Source organism: Microcebus murinus, chromosome 19 (genome assembly GCF_040939455.1).
Source record: "Microcebus murinus isolate Inina chromosome 19, M.murinus_Inina_mat1.0, whole genome shotgun sequence".
Lineage (NCBI taxonomy): Eukaryota > Metazoa > Chordata > Mammalia > Primates > Cheirogaleidae > Microcebus > Microcebus murinus.
Window position 1 is genome coordinate 22,189,331 of NC_134122.1, and position 20,004 is coordinate 22,209,334.

The 20,004-nt window shown below is 45.8% G+C and overlaps 1 protein-coding gene across 1 annotated transcript in view; it reads right to left on the minus strand.

Moving 5' to 3' along the window:
• The window catches only part of PSMG3 (proteasome assembly chaperone 3), a 418,234-nt gene that overhangs the window by 142,623 nt on the left and 255,607 nt on the right, over nucleotides 1-20,004 (minus strand). The window lies entirely within an intron of this gene.

Genomic DNA, 20,004 nt, shown 5'->3' on the forward strand with positions numbered 1-20,004 from the left:
ACATGATGCCCATCAGCGTGCTGTCTGCACGACGTCCAGGCTGCCAATCCCTCCCCACGATGCCGTGGCAGACAGCAGGCTGACATCCTTCGGGGCAAAACCGTAAGGAACACGCGTGTCCCCCCCAGGTGACTGTGAACTGCTCCCGATCCTGCTTCCCGACGGGCATGTAAAAGGACGTATCGGCCAAGTACACAGCCGCGTGCCGTGAACGAGAGGCTGTGTTAATGTGTCCCAGTGAGGACAGCAAACCCATCAGAGCAGTGACAACGGGGCCTTCTGCTGAATTGCAGCTGTGCTGACCTTTGTCACCTGCCACAATTCATCTGCTTTTGCAAAGCGCAGACTGGTGACCAACAGGAGGATGTCGTGGAGCCGCTGACCCTGCAGCCTTTCAGTCTCTGAGAGCAGTGTCATTTCTTCCCCCCGAGACGTGACATCCTTTCTGATTTACTCCCTCAGCTGAAGGGTCCGGTGTCAGGGGCTCCCACGTGGTGTCTTCCTCAGTCGCTCTCACCCCGCAGGGCTCGTCCCTGCGGCTGCTCCTGTGGCCGTTCCACGTGCACGTCCAGCGAACCGGGAATCACCCAGCGGCTCCCGAGGCAGAGCCGGGCCAGTGTGAGGGGCTGCCTCCTGTCCCTTCCAGATCCGCGTCTTGCAGTCCCGCCCCACCCCCCGTGCCCCCGAGTGTGCCGTAGTCAGACACGCGGTCCCCAAAGAGAGAATTAGGGCAAATAGGGATTATTAGGGTGGGCCTCGTGCAGTCTGACCAGTGTCCTTGTAAGAAGGGGAGATTAGGACACAGACACACACAGAGGGACGGCCACGTGAGGACACAGGGAGGAGATGCTGCCTGCAGGCCACGGAGGGAGCCCCGGGAGGACCCTGCCAACACCTTGATCTCGGTCGGGCTCCAGCCTCCGAATTGTGAGAAATAGATTTCAGTGGAATTTGTTCTGGCAAGAAGCACGGCCAGACCCCACTCATGCCCGGCCTACCTGCCCCCACTCTGACGGGGGCTGCAAGGGCTCAATACCAGCTCGGAGCCTGTGTCCAGAAGCTCTTGAAAGCTCAGTGCCAGCCCCAGTGAAGGGGGCTCAGGCGGACGGCTGTGGGGAGCGTTGGGGAGGGTTGGAGAAACGACTGTCTCATCTGCTACGGAATCATAGGGCCTGTCATCTCTCATCGCACACTCGGCGGGCTCAGGTCTGGATCTGGGCAGAGACCACCACCGCCATCAGGACGGCCGACGCCAGCCTTCTGCCCTCCGCGGTTTCTACTGTCCACACGAATCGACACGCCGCTGGCCGCCCGCCTGCGTCGCCCCAGACATCAGACAGCAGCTCTCCTGTCTGCTCTTCAGCAGACGTGGCTCTCGGTGGTGTAGAGAGACGAGGGACAGCTACTTTCTGCCCACAGCCCTGGTGGTTGCTACGTCCCATCCCCAGCAGCCCAAGGCGGAAACAACCCAAACGCCCACCATTCGTCCCACAGAGGAAGGACAAAGCGCGCTGCCACCCTACAGCTCAATACCGCTCACCGACGAAGAGGGACTGGCCCACAGACCTCACAGCCACCGTGCCAGGCGGGAGAGGCCGCCACAAAAGAGCACGCGCAATATGGCCCCACGGATCCTATGTTCAAATCGCTAAGAAGCCCAGCCGACTCCTAATATAAAATGATACATTCTTTTCTCTTTGTTCTCACATTTCTTTTTATCCTAAACATTTAATACTCTGGAATTTAGTTTGGTCTGGCATGTCAAATGGGGGCTTCGGAATTTCCTTCCGAATGGGAGGCCAGATGTCCTCGTCCCGAGGAGCCGTCCGTGCTGCGGGCGCCCCCTCTGCACCTGCCGCGCTCCTGCCGCGCCGCTCGGGGCCTCGCGCCTCGCTCGTCCGTCTGCTGCCCAGACGCACGCCGCGTCCGTGGGTGCCGCTCGTGATGCATTTTAGGATCCGACAGGGTAGCCCCCTCATTATTCTTTCACATTTTCAGATTTTTCTCTGCTGTTCTCGCCACACATTCCTCCAGACGAACGTCAGAATCGCTGTATCACATTCCAGGCCCCTTGCTGGGCTTTTGTGTGGAGTCGCTTTAAATCTGCAGACTGACTTGGAGGAAATTACATCCTTACAGCACCGTCTTCCAGCGCAGCGTCACGGCCGGCCCCCTTGTCCAAAGTCTTTTTTTATATCCCCAGTGCCAAAGACATTTCTTTTCTTTTCTTTTCTTTTTTTCTGCGTGTGTGTTGTATTTGTTGTGTGTTGTTGGTGTTGTGTGTGTCATGTGTGTTGTGTGTTGTGTGTCGTGTGTGTGCTGTGGGCGTTGTGTGTCATGTGTTGTGCGTGTCATGCATGTGCTGTGTGTTTCTCGTGTCGTGTTGTGTATGTCATGTGTCACACGTGTCATGTGTGTGCTGTGTGTTGCGTGTCATGTGTGTGCTGTGTGGCGTGTATGTCATGTGTGGATCTGCCCAGCATCCCAAGGGGGTGGAGCAGGTGGACTGATGGAGCCAATCAGAGGGCTCCATCCCCTTGGCCAGGGTGACTCACCGTCCAGGCCCGACCGGTCACCCCTCCAGGAGATGAGAGGCACGGACGCTGGGAAATGAGGTGTCCCTCTCCCTGCAGTTACCCCCTGTAGGGTGAGACGGTCTGGGAGAGTCGCCTGCCTGAGAAACGCAGCAACAGAATACTAACGAATAACATTCCTCGTGCACACGCCAGGTGACAGGCGCTGCTCCTCTCCGAGTTTTACAGAGCGGACCCACCACAGCCTGCGGGACAGACGGGCGGCGTTCAGAACATCTATTAACTGGCAGGCCCCGGCACTGCCTGATCACAGTGACAGCCACACTGTCAGCTCTGGGTCTGAATGGTCACCCCCCCCCCCGTGGTATACGTGAGGAAACTGAGGCACAGAGATGTTTAGTGACTTGCCGAGTCGGACGGCTGGTCGGTGCTGGGGCTGGATTCCGTCCTCCACCTGCACGGTGGCCTGTCTGGGAGTGGGCGTCACAGACAACACATCTGAACCTAACACGTCCCAGGCCCAGCGGAAAGGAGCCCCATCCCCAGCTGGGAGGACAGGAGTCCTCGTGCTATGGTGGCGAGCTGTCCCGTTGCTAGTGGGCTATGTCATCTGCCCACAGAGCCTGGGGTCCTAGGGCAGAAAGGGTTCACCACATTGGGGTCTCTTGGCTTCTTGTGACCTTTGATAAGATCCTGTAAGGAAATGGCAACTGGCCCGGCAGAGGGAAGAGGCCCGTGGACCAGACCATGGACCAGACTGTGGCAGGGCCATGGTAGGGCCGCAGAGGCTGGGGTCTGTGCCCCAGACAAAGCCAGCAAGTGTGAGGGCACAGTGACATCCCAGGGGCCCTGGGGAAGCCTGCAGCTGTGCTGCCTGGGAGGGAGGAGACGTTTGTCCTGGTGGCAAAGACCCCTCCCTGGCTGCAGGCCCCTCCAGCGCGGCACAGACCAGGTGCAAACAGGCTGAATTCAAGGGCACAAGGGCTTCTGGTAAGAACAGAAAATTCCGTCAAGATCCCTGACCCGAGAATGACGCCAGTGACGCTCTCGCTGTCACCGGGACTTGTGGGAAGTTGCCTTGGGCCGAGGGAAGCCGGGTCCTGCTGAGGGGGCCTGAGACCCACCCTGTGTCCTCTGGCAGACATGAGGTTGCATTCCTCGATGGGGCTTTCTGAGGCTGAACCGAGTGACAAGCGGGTCAGGGTGGGGTGTGCCTAGGTGTGCCCCGCACAGCCAGGGCCACAGGTGACACTTGTCTGTCTGGCCGCTCCTCCCCTCCCACTGCTTCTCTGCGTGTTTCAGGTGGGTGCGTGACCCACCTGGGCAACCGGAACATTCCTAGCTTGTGACACCTGCCTCCTCCCTAATCACGAAGAGCTGGGGAGCAGCAGTGGCAGGAAGGAGACGCGGCTGCGAACATTCTCTTTTGTTGAACTTCACGCATGCAGTCATCCCGCCAAAAAATAATAAGTCAATCGTATAAAACCAAAATACCTTCAAAAAGTACAATTTAGGTAGCGTCTTTATTTTCTTGACTCGTTCTTTAGTTTTAAAACAAAAATTAACAACTACGAATACACTTCAATAAAACATTTCATATGTGAAGTAAAATTTGCACTTATGAAACCAAAATATTACACTTTGCAATTCACACTGTGTGTCACTTTCAAATTTTAAACCCAAATAACATCTCCCAGTGGCCGCAGAGAAGGAAGGGTTGGTGCCACTGGAGCTCTGTGTCTCTGCTTTTAGGGCCACTGCTGTGGGGGCTGAGTAACAACAGCCCCAGGGATGCCACGTGTGCCCCCAGGCGTGGACCTGGCACCTTATGTGGCAAAGGCACTCCGCAGAGGTGACTAGTCACGGGTCGCAAGGGGGGAGTCTTCCCGGGTGATTGGGAGGTCCCCACAGGAGGGGCTGCGACAGCCTCTAGGAGCCCGAAAGGCCAAGAAACAGACTCTCCCCCGTGGCCGCCGGAACCAGCCCTGCAGACACCCCGATTTTAGCCCAGGCAGACCCAGGGTGGGCTTCAGACCTGACCTATGAACTATAAGATAATACATTTGTATTATCTGGAGCTACTGAGCTTGTGGCAAATGGTTAGAGCAGCAGTAAAACCCTAACACACCCTGCTACAGTTGTTTACTTTGAATGCACTGTCCACACCTGGGAAAGTACAATGCCACAAGGGGAAGACACAAACCGTGAGCCCAGATGACGACAAACCTCTGTGAACCCACACTCAGAATAAATGCGCGTAGCTGCGTCTGTGTGTGGCGGGGCCGGGCGTGTGGCTGGGAGTCTCCGAATAACTTCCTGTAGAAGACAGGACCGATTGGGGGTAGGTGATGAAAATGTGCCACTTAGAAACTTACACATCGTGTTAGTTTGCTTGGGCTGCCGTAAGGAAGGGCCGCAGACTGGGTGGCTTAGACGACAGAAATGTGTCCCCTCACCATGCAGGAGCCCAGACATCTAAAACCAAGGTGTCGGCAGCGCTGGTTCCTGCCCGGGGCTGAGGGAGGGTGCGCCCAGGCCTCTAATTTACCTTCTGACGGCTGGCGGGCAGTCTCTGGCGATCCTTGGCTTGTGGAAGGCTCACCCCCTCTCTGCCTCCTCCTCGCACATGTGTGTCTGTGTCCACATCTCCCCTGTCTCTGAGGACAGCTCTCCTAGTGGGTTAGGGCCACCTTAAGGACCTCGTCTTACCTGGATCATCTGCAGAGACCCTATTTCCCAATAAGCTCCCGCTCCCAGGCACTGGAGGTTAGGACTTTAACACCTTTCAGGGGTACGCGAGTCAAGCCTAGCACGCACACATGCGCACACGTACATGTTGTTAAAATTCAACAGGGACGGCCGCAGCTGTTTAGGGCTTAGGCCAAGGACAGGCCGTTTTCCGAGAAGGAGCAGGCATCACGGCTGGTGTTTGGGCTCTCCAGCGCGCGGTGGTAAGGCAGGCACGTCGACTTTGAGTCAGCTTTCTGATCAATTTCAGATCCTCCACGCTATGTCCTCCCGCCACTGCCACGCTGCCGCGCCCAGCAGGCCGCAGTGACCTGCCCAGGGATGAGCCCGGGGCCCCAGAGGGACCGGTCCAGCCTCCCTGAGATGTTCCTCCTGCAGCTGGGGTCTCAGGCAGTGACAACAGGGGCCGTGGCTGCAACGTTTGCCACTGCTCCATGGACAGAGCTGGCAGCACACAAAGCCATGCAGAGGCGAGAGGAGCAGAGCCGGGCAGAGACACCACGGCGTCTCACAGGACTGGGGACCTGCGTCCGGCGGCACCTGTGCACGAGCAGGGCGACCGCCTCTGTTTCTGCTTCTGCTACTTCAGGTTGGTCCTGTCGCTTCCAACAAGAGCAACAGAAAAATGCTGATGAATATTAACTCTAAAGTTGTGTCATTTTTTTCCAAGACCGCATGCATTTCTAATGCCACACTGTTATTATTTCTAACAGGCTCTGTCCCACGTGTTGTTCTAATGGTTATTACTAATAGGCACAAAAAATAATTATTCATTTTGGAATACATTTTTCTTCTTAAAATTTGTTTTAATTCACGCGGAGTAAAATTCAGCTTTTCTGGTGTGCGATTCTAAGAATTTGACACATGCACAGGCGTGTAACCACCAGCAAAATCAAGATGAGGATTTTTTTTTAAATGAACTCTCTGGGGCAGACCCTTTGCAGCAAGCCGTCCGTGCTCTGAGCCCTGGTCCCCCATGCTCCAGCCACCCCCCACCCTGGTCTGCCCGGTCCAGCCACCTATGCGGCACCCTTCAGCACGGAGCCTTCGGAGCCTGGCGCCCTTCTGTTGGCAGGACGCGTCCGATGGACCCGTGGTCTTGCCTGTCCCTTTTACTGCTGAGTAGTAGTCCATGGTGGGGAGGCACCACGGCTTGTTCAACCGTTCACCTGCGAAGGTGGTTGTTTTTCTTTTGGTAAATATTAATGAAGCTGCTATAAAGTTTCAGGTACGGGTTTTTGCGTGAACGTCATTTCTCAGTTTTCTTGTGTGAATATCTACGATGGGATTATTAGCTCATAAGGTCACTCTACGTCTAAGAAACTGTGAAACTTCTTTTTCCAAAGTGGCGGCACCATTTGGCATTTCCTCCGGCAACGCGGGAGAAACTCCAGTTGCTGTGAATACTCCGTAGCATTTCGTACTGCCGGTTCTCCTTATTTAATCATTCTAATAAACGTGTAGAGCTATCTCGTTGTCATTTCAATTTGCACGTCCCCAATGGCAAATGTGCTTGTTTTTCCTGTGCTTATTTATTCTCTGTCCCTATAACCTTCTTGGTAATGTGTCTGTTGAGATATTTTATCCATTTAAAAATTTGGTTTAGTTTTTCCTTGTTGTTGAATTTTGAGAGTTCTTTATATATTCCGGATACAAGGTATTTATTAACCAGTGATTTGCAAGCATTTTCTTCCTGTCCGTGAGTTATCTTCTGATTCTTTCAGCAGGTTCTTCCCTAGAGCAAATGCTTTTCATTTTGATTTAATTCAAGTCACTGAAATTTTCTTATATGAATTGTGGGTTTTGTGCCATAATTTCAAGGGCACAAAGATTTTTCTCTTATGCTTTCATCTAAAAGTTTTATAGTTTCAGGTTGACATTTGATTCATTTTGATTTTATTTTTGTATAAGATGGGAGAATAGATTAAAGCTCTCTCCTTTTTTTGTATATGGATAACAATTATTCTGGCATCATTTATTGAAAAGACAACTCTGTCAAATTGCATTGGTTTTGCACCTTTGTGAAAATCAAAGGTTATCGCATTGTCAACATGGCCAGATCCTTTGAAGAACAGCCACTCCCACTTCCACTCCCATCGTGCCCGAGTCCCTGCCAGCCCGTCCTTGCCAACACTCGGTACCGTCACACGTCACCACTGTGTCCGGCTCGTGTGCACGGAACGGCGCCCCTTCGCGGCTCTCCTTTCCATCTCCCTGAATGCTTGGGACGCGGCGCGGCACTGGCCTTTTGTGTCTTCTTTTCCGTGAAAGCCTACGTATGCCTTCTGTCCATTTTCCCACGAGGTGGTCACTTTTTTCTTTTGGATTTTTGAAAGTCTTTGTTCTGAATACCAATCGGTTGTCAGCTGTGTGCTGTAAATACCTTCGTTTTCACCTTCTCTTTTGACGAACAGGCACTCTCATTGTTAGGATAGCTGAACATGTTAATTTATCTCCTTGCGGTGTGTGTCGTTAGGGCGCCTTGTTCTTTTCGTGTCTGTGTTATGGTGTCTCATTTTCATGCCGTGATTTCTGTTTCTGGTGCGAGGTGGATATTGAATCCCCTCCCTCCCCCCCCCCCCCCAGCCCCGCAGGGACAGCCGGTTTTGAGCACGTGTTATCGATAGTCCATTTCCTCCCGCTGATGTATATACGGCCTCTGCCATATATCAAGTTTATATGGGCCCTAGCGCACTTCCCGGCTCACCGTCTCTCCAGGTCCTTTGACCAGGGTGATATCTAACCTAAGATGGTATCAATAACCTGTCTCGTAAGTCTCACTACTTGGGAGGCTACATCCCCCAGCCCACTTCTTTTCCAGGAGTGTTTTGGCTTTTTAAAGAGTCTTTGCTCTTTAAATTCTAGAACCGGTTTGTCCAGTTTCATGAAAAGCTTCGCCACTAAACAGTGTGGCTGAGGCTGTGGGTTCGGGAGATTTCCTTATGTTTCACTTTGCTAAGCAGTTTTATTGTGGGTGGACAGATGTTACCTTTTAAAAGTGCTTCTCCCGCACCTAGTGAGGGGACCAGAGATTTCTGTCCTTTGTTCTGTTACTGCGGAGAAACGCATGAACGTATTTCCTAATGTTAAAGCACCCTTCGACATGCAGGGCAAAACTCGATTGGGTCCTAATGTGATTTTTATATCTACACAGTAATATCGTATCGCCACATTATGACCGAATTTATAGATCAAACACATTAGGACCAAATGAATGTACGGGCATGCGCTCCAGAAGGACATTTGGTCAAGATGGACCACATAGAGGACAGTGATCACATAAGGTGAAAATGGAGATGAAAAATCTCTATTGGCTAGTGACGTGGCAGCCGTCACAACGTCATGGCGAGATGTATCATTCACGTGTTGGTGGCGACGCTGGTGTCCACAAACCTACCCCACTCCCGGGCGTATAACAGTATGGCGCACGCGATTGTGTGCCGTAAGTAGTACTTGATAAAGATGATAAATGGCTATGTTACTGGTTTACGTATTTACTATATTTTTATCATCATTTGAGAGTGTTCTCCTTATACTTGTTCTTAAGAAAGTTAACTGTAAAACAGCCTCAGGCCGGTCCTTCAGGAGACCCAGAAGACACTGTCGTCACAGGCCACCACAGCTCCATGCCTGTCACTGCCCCTGAAGACCTTCCCGTGGGACACGGCCTGGTTGCGGAAGACAGTGGCGTGGACGACCTTGCGGCCCTGTGTAGGCCTAGGCTAACGGGTGGGTTTGTGCCTGAATGTTTAGCAAAAAAGTTTAAAAAGTAAAAACTAAACATGTTTGAAAATAGAAAGAAGCCCGTAGAATGAGGACATAAGGAAAGAAAATATTGTTGTACAGCCATACGATGTATTTGTGTTTTAAGCTAAGTGTTATTACAAAAGAGTCAGAAAGTTAAAAATTTATTTAATAAAAAAGTTTATAACATAAAATGACAGTAAGCTAAGGTTAATTTATTATTAAAGAAAGATTTTTTTAATACAGCTGGTGTAGAGTGTTGATGAAGTCTGCAGTAGTGCAATGCCCTGGGCCTTCACACTCACTCACGACGCGCCCAGAGCAACTTCCAGTCCTGCAAGCTCCGTTCATGGCGACTGCCCGATACCCGTGCCCCATTTTTAATCTTTTATTCCTTATTTTTCCTGTGCCTTTCTGTTTAGATACACAAATGCTTGCCACTTGGTTACAGTTGCCTGCAGTATTCAGCACGGTAACATGCCGTAACATGCCATAACATGCCGTAACATGCCAGCCCGCCAGTCTGGCTGTGCCGTAGGCGACGCCGTCCGGGTTTGTGTGAGCTCACTCTACAGCGTTCGCACAAGGACGAAACCGCCGAGTGACACGTTTCTCAGAACACGTCCCTGTCATTAAGTGATGCATGACTGTACATATAAACACTACTAGATGCTTTGGATTTCTAAAGGATTTTGCATATATGTTTATTAGAGATGGCCATTAATTTTCCTTTCTCTTACTGCCCTTGTCTACGGGGCATAAAGATTTTCTAGTCATCACAGAATTAGCTGGGAGTGTTGTTCCCTTTTGTTCTCTTCTCTGGGAGACTTTGAACGAGATTGAAATCTTCTTGCCTGCAATGTTTTTGCTGGAACTTGCCCATAAAACAAGCGGGGCCTAGTTTTTATATTGTGGAAAGATTTTTTTAAAATACTGATTCAATTTCTGTTGTTGTATGGTTCATGTTGTCCCTTTTGAATCTGTTTTGGGAATTTGGATTTTCCTGGGAATTTCATCTACATTTTCAAATTTATTTGCGAAAAGATGTTTATAATATTGCTTTATTAACTTTTTAATAAAGTCAACTGTCATTGGCAGTAATATCCCCTTTTTCAATCCTAATAGTTTATTTGTGTTTTATGTTTTTTGTTTTAATCGAATAGTCTTGCTAGAGGCTTGCCAACCATATTAGTCTTTTCAGAAAGCCAACTTTATCTTTGCCATTCCTCCCCGCTGTGTCTTTGTTTTTTATTTTATTGATTTCTGGTTTATCTTTATGTTCTTTCCTTCATTACCTTTGGATTTATTTTGTTCTTCTTCTAATTTTTTAAGTTAGGGTCCTAACTCATTAATTCTTAGTTTTTCTTCTAATATATGCATTCATGATTACAAAGCACCCTCTAATCACCATACCGAATTATATTCATTACCTTTTTTTTAATATTTTCGCTATTGTTTAGTCTTAAGTATTTTTAAATTTCCATTATGAGCCTTTTTTGCCCATGAGTAATTAGAAAAATGTTTCTAAATTTCCAGATTTATTAAGATTTTTAGGTTTTAGAGTTTCTTTAATTGTTTCTGATTTCGAATTGACTTGTGATCAGGGAGTGTTGTTTCTATGATACTGATTCTTCCAGGCCTGCGTGGATTGGATTTACGGCCTAACAAGCGGCCTGTGCATGGCAGAAGAAAGCACCCTCTCCAGTCCCTGCGCGCAGGACTCTATAAATACCCTGTAGGTCAAGTTTGTTGTTTTGCTGCTCAGATCTTCTAAATCCTTCCTGATTTTTATCTGCTTGTTCTGTCAATTATGGAGGGGAGTATGTTAAAATCTCCCAATGTGCTGGTGAATTTATCAATTTCTTCTGGCAGTCATTTCTCTTGTAATTTGTTTTCTTTATAAAATTTAAGGTTCTCCTAATAGGAACATACACGTTCAGAATAATTATAGATTCCTCTTGATTCTGAACCCTTGGATTGTGACCCTGTTTATCCCTAGTAATGCTTTTTGCATTTTGATTAGTATATTCTTTCCCTTCCCTTTGTCTTCAACCTTCCCTGCATAAAGTTTTAGGTATGCCTTTTCAAAATCGTGTTTAAGTAGACTGTGCACTCAGGTGCATGTGTCTAGTCTAACAATGTCTTTTTTTTTTTTTTTTTTTTTTTGAGACATACTCTAACTCTGTTGCCCTAGCTAGAGTACCTTGGAGTCATGATAGCTTATCGAAGCCTCAAACTCCTGGGCTAAAGTGGTCCTTCTGCCTCGGCTGCCTCAGCCACCCGAGTAGCTGGGACTACTGGCTAATTTTTCTATTTTTAGTAGAGGTGGGGTCTTGCTCTTGGTCAGGTTGGTCTTGAACTCCTGAGCTCAATTGACCCTCCCACCTCATCCTCGGGGAGTGCTAGGATTACAGGTGTGAGCCACCGCGCCCGGCCTCACAGTGTCTTCTAATTAGAAGGTTACATTTATTTTGAACATTGATATATTTTGATCTGTATCTTCCATCTTATTTCATGCTTTCTCTTTGTCACACTTTTATCTGCAGTTTTTGTTCTCTCTTGGCATTCTTTGAATTGATCAAAGGTTTGGGGACTTTATTTCCCCCTCTCTCATTTCTTTTTTTTTTTTTTTTTCCTTTTTTAACATACTGGTTTTCCCATTAAGTATGTATTCTTTCAGGGATTATTCTTAAAAATGCACAACTAAGTTAACAAAATATAAAATTAATCCATATTTTTACCCTTCTCCAAAAACAATTCAAGAACCTGAGAATGTTTTAAGTATCGCCCAACCGCCCACAGGCTCTCTCGTGGGATCAGTCAGCTGCCTCCGCCTTGTTTTGGTTTTAACCAAAAGAGACATTGTCGTTACCGTGTCACCTCTGCACGTTTGGTCACGTCTGTATTTGTTTGGAGGTCTCTATGGGGTTAATGTTTTCTTTAGTCACCACTCTTCCCGGCATCTCAGACCTCCTTCCAGAATCACTTTTCTTCCTGGTTGTTGAAAGACTGTTTTGTTGGATATGCAGTTGTGCGACTTTAACAGTTACTTTCTGCCTGAACTGTGAACGTCACTTGCTGCTCTGCTGGCCTCTGTCCCCGCTGGGTGGGGAGTCGGGCGCAGGCAGGTGGGCAGGTGGGCAGTTCACTGTGATGGATTGATGACTGGGTTCATACCCACTCTTGAGTTTCCTTATCCGAAAACGGTGTTGTCATCAGTTCCAGGAGACACTCCCCCTCCCCACCTGCCTGCAGCCCTTCCTCCCGCCCCCACCCCTGTGGGACCACGCTGGGCCTCTCTCTCCAGCCCTGAGGCTCACAACCTCCCTTCTCCGCCTTTCCCTCTGTGCTAAGTCCCTTGTAGTTGTTCAGGTGACCCCCAGAGCGTGTCCCTCCGCACTTGAACCCTCCCTTGTCCTACAGCCTGCGGGTTTCCTGCCCACTGATTTTCTAATTCTCCCTTCGGCTGTGCTTATCTGTGGTCTAATCTTTCCAGTGATTTTAAATCTAAACAATATATTATATATTAAATATACACATTAGTTTTTGTCATTTACATTAAATATAGAAATTAAATATATTAGTCCTATTTTGTGCCTTTCCTAGTTTGTTTCCATGTTCTGTTTCCAATTCCTTATTTCATCTCTTTAAAACTATTAAACACGGTTATTTTATACACTGCTTTTGCTAAGTGCAGTATCCAATCCAAAGTCTTTATTGACCTGGTTCTGTTTGTTATTTTTACATGTTGCCTTGCTTTCTTGTACTATTTTGTGATTAAAAAAAACATATTATTAATATTATATGCAGTAAATGGAAACATATATTTGAGCTTGACCACGGAAACTCTCTGAGGCCTGGGCGAAGGGGCATTTCTGCAGAGGAAAACGTATTTGCTTGGGTGGGTGCCTGGGACCCTACAGATCCACTCAAAATTACAATTCTTGCCTTGCCATTTTTGGGACTGTGCAAAGAGCATAATATTCAGGTCCCAAACCCACATCCAGGCTGGCCAGTGCCACAAATTCCCCAGGGATTGAAGAAATACCCTTTCTTGGTATGAAAGTTGAGACCATTTCCGTGGAGACTGAGGGTCAGAGTGCTTTCCGGTTGGCTCTGTTGAGACGGGTAGCTCTTCCTGAATCCCAGCTCCGGGCAGGTGGTCTCTGACCCACGCCCACCCTTGTCCCTGGCCTAGTGCCCAGTCGCTCTAGAACGGTGACGTCAGAGCCACATTCACCACCATCGCGTTCTCCCGTTTCAGCCGCTCACCTGCCTTGTGGACGCGCTCTCCGATGTCATTGCAGACTTGCAGAGTGTCCTTTACAAGTTCGCTCGGACACCCTAATTGAGGTGCTTTGCAGGGAGTGATCCGGGGTCTCTGGCCCAGAGCTTCTCAACTTTAGCTCACGTCAGAATCACCCAGAGAGCTTGTTAACAGGGCTTCACGGCTCTGCCACCTGCGTTTCTGACCCAGGTGGGCTGGGGTGGGGCCTGAGGATGTGCCTGTCTCAGACGCTTTCAGGTGAAGCTGCTGGCGCGGGGCCACACCCGGAGCATCATTCACCTTTCACAGCTCTGCAACAGCTGACGGCCATAGGAGGCTCCTGCCAGGAAAGCAGGGCCCTACACCAGTGGTTTCCAATTAATCTGTTGTGTCCGTCTTAAAGGTGATTCACAGACTTTAGCGTGCATCAGAATCACCTTCACAGCTCATTACAACGTATATTAGGCCCCAAGCAGTGGCTCAAGCCTGTAATCCCAGTGCTCTGGGAGCCTGAGGCAAGGAGTTTGAGACCAGCCTGAGCAAGAGTGAGATCCCGTCTCTACTAAAAATAGAAAAATTAGCCGGGCATGGTGGCAGCTGTAGTCCCAGCTACCTGGGAGGCTGAGGCAGAAGGATTGTGTGAGCCCAGGAGTTTGAGGTTGCTGTGAGCTATGATGGTGCCACTGCACTCTAGTCTGGGCAACAGAGTGAAACCCCATCTCTAAAAAACAAAACCCAAAAACCATATATTATACTTTCCCTCAGTGTGTTAATTTCCATCAGCAGCTTGAGAACATGGTCTATTTAAATATCTTCTTTGTGTCTCAATATATTGTCCATCTTCCTAAATGTTATATGGACACTCCAAAGGTATATTCTCTCCTTGAATGAAAAATAATTTGAACATATATTTATTAACATCTCTTAAGTAAATATTTTTTGACAGTGTTCAGATTTCCCCCACTTTTTCTTATATCTCCCCCCCCCCAGTGAGTTCTTTTTTTTTTTTAGACAGAGTCTCGCTTTGTTGCCCAGGCTAGAGTGAGTGCCGTGGCGTCAGCCTAGCTCACAGCAACCTCAAACTCCTGGGCTCGAGTGATCCTTCTGCCTCAGCCTCCCGGGTAGCTGGGACTACAGGCATGCGCCACCATGCCCGGCTAATTTTTTTTTTTTTTTTTATATATCAGTTGGCCAATTAATTTCTTTCTATTTATAGTAGAGACGGGGTCTCGCTCAGGCTGGTTTTGAACTCCTGACCTTGAGCAATCCGCCCGCCTCGGCCTCCCAAGAGCTAGGATTACAGGCGTGAGCCACAGCGCCCGGCCACCCCCAGTGAGTTCTATGATTTCCCCAGGCTATTGCCTTGGGAGCGTTTCCGGACCCTGGTGCTGGGAGAGGGACCTCAGGCTGGGTGTGATGACTCTCAGGGTTGAGGACATGGAGCTAAGAGCCCAGGGAGACAAGGACGGCCGGAGTCCGCAAAGCAGACACGCGCCGGCCACTCAGAGAGAGCTCTAGATCTGCAGGGTCCTTCACCACCCTTGACAACAATTCCTGACATTCATACACCTAACAACACAGCTGCAGAATACATGAAAAAGCTGATAGAACTGTGGAAAGAAATAGAGATCCATGGCTACACTTGGTGATTTCGACTCCTCTCTCTCAATAACGGATGGAACAGTAGACAGAAAGTCCGTAAGAACACAGATGGTGGCACAACACCGCCACCCAACTCGTGTGATTGACACAGAACACGCACCCCAGCAATAGAGAATGTGCATCCTTTTTAACTGCGTGTGGCTCAGTCGCCACAGTGGGCCACATTCGTGTTGTAAATAAGTCTTGATACATTTGAAAGGATCCTAATCATACAAAGTATATTCTATAACCTCAATTGGATTAAATTAAAAATCAGAAACAGATCTCTGGGAAATCCACAAATATTTGGGAACAAAATAACACACTTCTAAATAGCCCATAGGTCAAAGAAGAAATCAAAAGGGAAATCAGTCAGTAATTTGAACTGAATGAAGGTGAAAACACATCGGCATTTTTGAAATGCTGCTCACGTGGAACTTAGGAGGGAATTTATAGCACTAAATGCCTGTATTAGGCAAAAAGAAAGATATCAAATGAATGACCTCAGATTCTACCTTAAGAAACTAGAATAAAGGAGCAAATTAAACTTCAAGTAATCAAAAGAGAGGAAATAATAAAGAGCAATGAAAAACCAGTTAAATAGAAAAGAGAAAAATAGAGAAAATCAATGGAACAAAAATGTAATTGTAAGACCTCTGGCTAGGAATAGATTAATGAGAGTGGGGTGGGGGAGAGCACGTGACCAGTATTGGGAAGGAGAGAATTAACACGGCTATAGAGCCTACAGAGCCCACAAGGCAACAGGGAATGTTATAGACAACTTTATACTCGCAAATCTAACAACTTAAGATGAAACGGAAAAATTCCTTGAAAGACACAAACTACCAAATCTTGCTCAAGAACAAATAGATGTCCCGAAAAGCCTCATGTCTGTTAAAGAAATCAAGTTTGTAGTTAAAACCTCCCCATAGAGAAAACCTGGGGCTCTGATAGCTTCACTGGCAAATTCTACCAAATGTTCAAGGAACCAATAATACCTATGCTAAACAAACTCTGCCAAATAATTGAAAAGGAGGGAATGCTTCCCAACTCATTCTATGAGATAATAAAACATGTAATAAAAATGCTAATAAGGAACTAGAATAAGTAAGTTAGCATAAATGAATAAGTAATACAAAAAAGCAAGATAGAAGTAAAAATGTAACATAGAACATAGACAAATACATAATAAGATGATATATTTAAACTTATCTATTTTAAATAATTACATTAAATATAAACTATTATTTGAAGTGTTCTTCAAATAAAAGATAAAAATTGCCTGACCAGATAAAAAGGAAGATCCAAATATAAGCTATTTATAAGAAACATGTAAATATCAAAATATAGATAAAAGTAAAAGATCAAAAAAGATATACCTTTCAAAAGACAGCTGGATTAGCTATGCTACTATCACAGTGGACATTAAGGCAAGAAGTTTCCATCAGAGATAGAAGGGGGCAGTTTATAGGCCAATTCATCAGGAAGATATATATCCTACAGTTATACACATCTAATAGCATAGGTTAAAAATGTAGAGTTTTAATTTTTTTTTTTTTTTTGAGACAGTCTCGCTTTGTTGCCCAGGCTAGAGTGAGTGCAATGGCGTCAGCCTAACTCACAGCAACCTCAATCTCCTGGGCTCAAGCAATCCTGCTGCCTCAGCCTCTGGGGTAGCTAGGACTACAGGCATGTGCCACCATGCCTGGCTAATTTTTCCTATATATATTAGTTGGCCAATTAATTTCTTTCTATTTATAGTAGAGACGAGATCTCACTCTTGCTCAGGCTGGTTTTGAACTCCTGATCTGGAGCAATCCGCCCGCTTCGGCCTCCAGAGTGCTAGGATTACAGGCGTGAGCCACCACGCCCTGCCTAGAGTTTTAAATTTTAAAGTAGAAAGAGTTAACTGAAGAAGTTATAACAGGAATAGCAAATTAAACCCCATGAAAGTAGAAAATAAGTAATGGTGATTGTGAAATCAATAAAATAGAAAGCACATATACAATAGAGAAATGTAATAAAACCAGAAGATGCTTCATTGAAAAATTAATAAAATTGATAAACCTCTAGAAAAAAAACCCAATGTACCAACATCAATAATGAAAAACAAAAGACATCACATGTAGTCACATGTAGATAGGTCTTACAGTCAGTAAAAGGATAATAAGAAAATATTATGAATAACCTCATGCAATTCCATTTGAGAAGTTAGGGAAATTAAATAATGTACTTGGAAAACACAACTTCATAGAACTGACACAAAAAGAAATAGAAAATCTGAATAGACCTATATCTGTTAAAGAAATTAATCTAACTTTAAAACCTCCCTTAAAAGTAAATTCCAGTCCCAAATGGCCTCACTGATTAATTTTTTAAATACTTAATAAACATATAACACCAATCTCATACAAAGTTTTCTAAGGAACAGAAAATGTGGGAGCTCTTCCTAACTCATTTTATGAGAATGGCATAAACTTGATACCACAACATAGCAAGGACATTATAAGGGAAGAAAATTATAGACCAATACCCCTCAAGACTATAAATGCAAAAATTATTTAAAAATTAACACACTGGTAGCACGAAGGATCATTGTGGTGATGGGACAATTCTGTACCTTGATTATGGTGGTGGTCACACAAACCTAAACGTGATAAAATTGCATAGAAAAATACACATTCACATACACAGGAGCATATGTAGAACGAGTGAAATCAAAATAAGTTCTATGATTCGTATCAATGTTAATTTCCTGGTTTTGATATTATACCATAGGTATATAACATGTTACCATGATCAATAAATAAACAGTAAGTGAAGGGCACTTGGGACCTTTGTGTACATTTTCACAATGTGTGAAATTGTGACTCTATAATTATTTCAAAATGAAAAGTTAAGAAATATTGGAAATTATCTTGGTGAGGTTAGAGAAGAAAAAAAAGTTAAGAAATTAACAATTCAAAGCCAGTGATATATAAAATATGGCCAACAGGGATTGATTCCAAGAATGCAGGTTGTTTAACATTCAAAAATCAATCAAGAATAAAATCAGGTTGTCCCGGTTTGCAGAACACTGAAGAAAGCGTTGCTCCCATCCCAACAAGAAGGAGTGGATCATCTACAATGGCACAGATTTTCTTGAACACACTAGGGCAATGGGGGCCTAGAATAGCCAAGGAGCCAGAAATCCCAGGAAGGGTGAGCTCTTCCAAGGAGACATGGATGTGGGCACTAGCCCACCTGTGACACAGCATGCTGAGTGCTGCACTAGTAGATGAGACAGGTAGGTAATAATTCACCTAAACATTTTAACAAGTTGCTAAAAGCCAAGCAGGAGCTGTAATAGCATGAACTGTGGGGTCACCAGGAGCTCAACCATAGGGTGGTTTGCACACATGCACAGACCCTTCTCCACAGACCTACTGCAGGACCATATGAGGAAGGCTGGGGCAGGGCCAGAGACCAGGAAAAGCCTCCTGGGTCGGTTCAGACCTGGAGCAGTAGGGTAGTGGCTACTTCAAGAAAGACAAGAAGCTCCATCCAGAACTTCCTTTATAAAAACAAAAGCCTTAACCCTTTGCGCTCGGATGTCGAGTGTGACTTGAACACGGTTAGCAAAAAATTATAGAGATTAAAATTACTCTTTGAATGTATCAATAACTTGAAATATAAAACAATCCAAATAAATAAGTTTGTATAAAAAGAAACTCCAGTTTTTTATTCTACTGCTGCACTTTGTAAAATCTGGGGTATTTAAAAAATTAAATCCTGAGTAGAATAAAGCAATTGAGAAAAAAGCAAGCGAGTGCAAAGGCTTAAGCCACTTGGGAAGTCTTGTGTTCCCAGGGCACAAGTAGATGGGAAAAACAGAAGATAAACACCCTCTACTTCTGGGGAAGAGCAGGACACCCTGGGCTTAGACCATTAGAGGATCCTGCAGTTGGTGGAGGAGGAGGTGGACCTCTAAGATCTAGGATCCACCCCTTCCCTGGGCTAGCAAGTACCAAGCAGCAAACAAGAGTCTACCACTGGGAGAAGGACAGGCGTAAAGAGAGACAGTTCTGAGGTCTAGTCACATGGGGAAGTCTGAAAGCACACAGTAGGGCAGGAATGTGGAGAAAAACTTTCCAAAAACACAACCCTCCTACTAGAGCAGAAGGTAATACTAAAGGAATTTGAAGCCAGTGTTTACCCACAACAAAGCAAAACCCATACCCAGCTCAACGCTTGGCTAGAATAACTCAATCCTTTACTCTAATGGCCTCAGTCAAAAGCTGAGAGAATTCATTAGCAGCAGACCTGCATTATAAGAAAGGTTACAGAAGGTTATTTGGGGAAAAGGAATATGATACCAGACATAAGTGTAGACCTACACAAATAAATGATCTCTGGAAATGATTAAAATAAAAATAAATAAGATGTTCTTTCTTATTTTTTAATCACTCTAAAAGAAAAATGACTTTCTAAAGCAAAATGTATTGTAGACTTATATGTAAAAGTAAAATTTAGCAATTATACAAAATATGGGAAGAAAAAATTAGAATTACACTTTTGAGCAACCATTAAAATTTTTTTAAAAGATTTATAGCCATAAAGTCCCAGATCAGTTGAAAAAAAAAAAAAAAGATTTATAGCCAAAAGTAGAGACAAAATAGATTAGGAAATACTAAATTTATCTAAAATCAAACAGAAAAGTGGAAAAAAGGGGGAAAAACTAGACAGACTAAATCAAGAGCTAACAAAATGATACATTTTAATCAATCATGTCAATGATTGTATTACATGTAAATGGTCTAAACATGTCAGTTAAAAAACAGAGATTGTCAGACTGATGAAATTATAAGAACCAATTACCTTCTGTCTACAAGAGACTAAGTACAAAGATATAAACATATTAAAATCAAAAGGATGAAAATATACATATACTATGTAGTCTAATAATCAATGTATTACTTCTCAGCTCCAAGTTCACCTTCAATGCCTGTGAAATTGGCTATTTTCCTTGCAGCTGGCAAAATGTTAGTCTCTAGAGGGCACTGGAGAGTCACTGCAGGAAGATGGGTATTG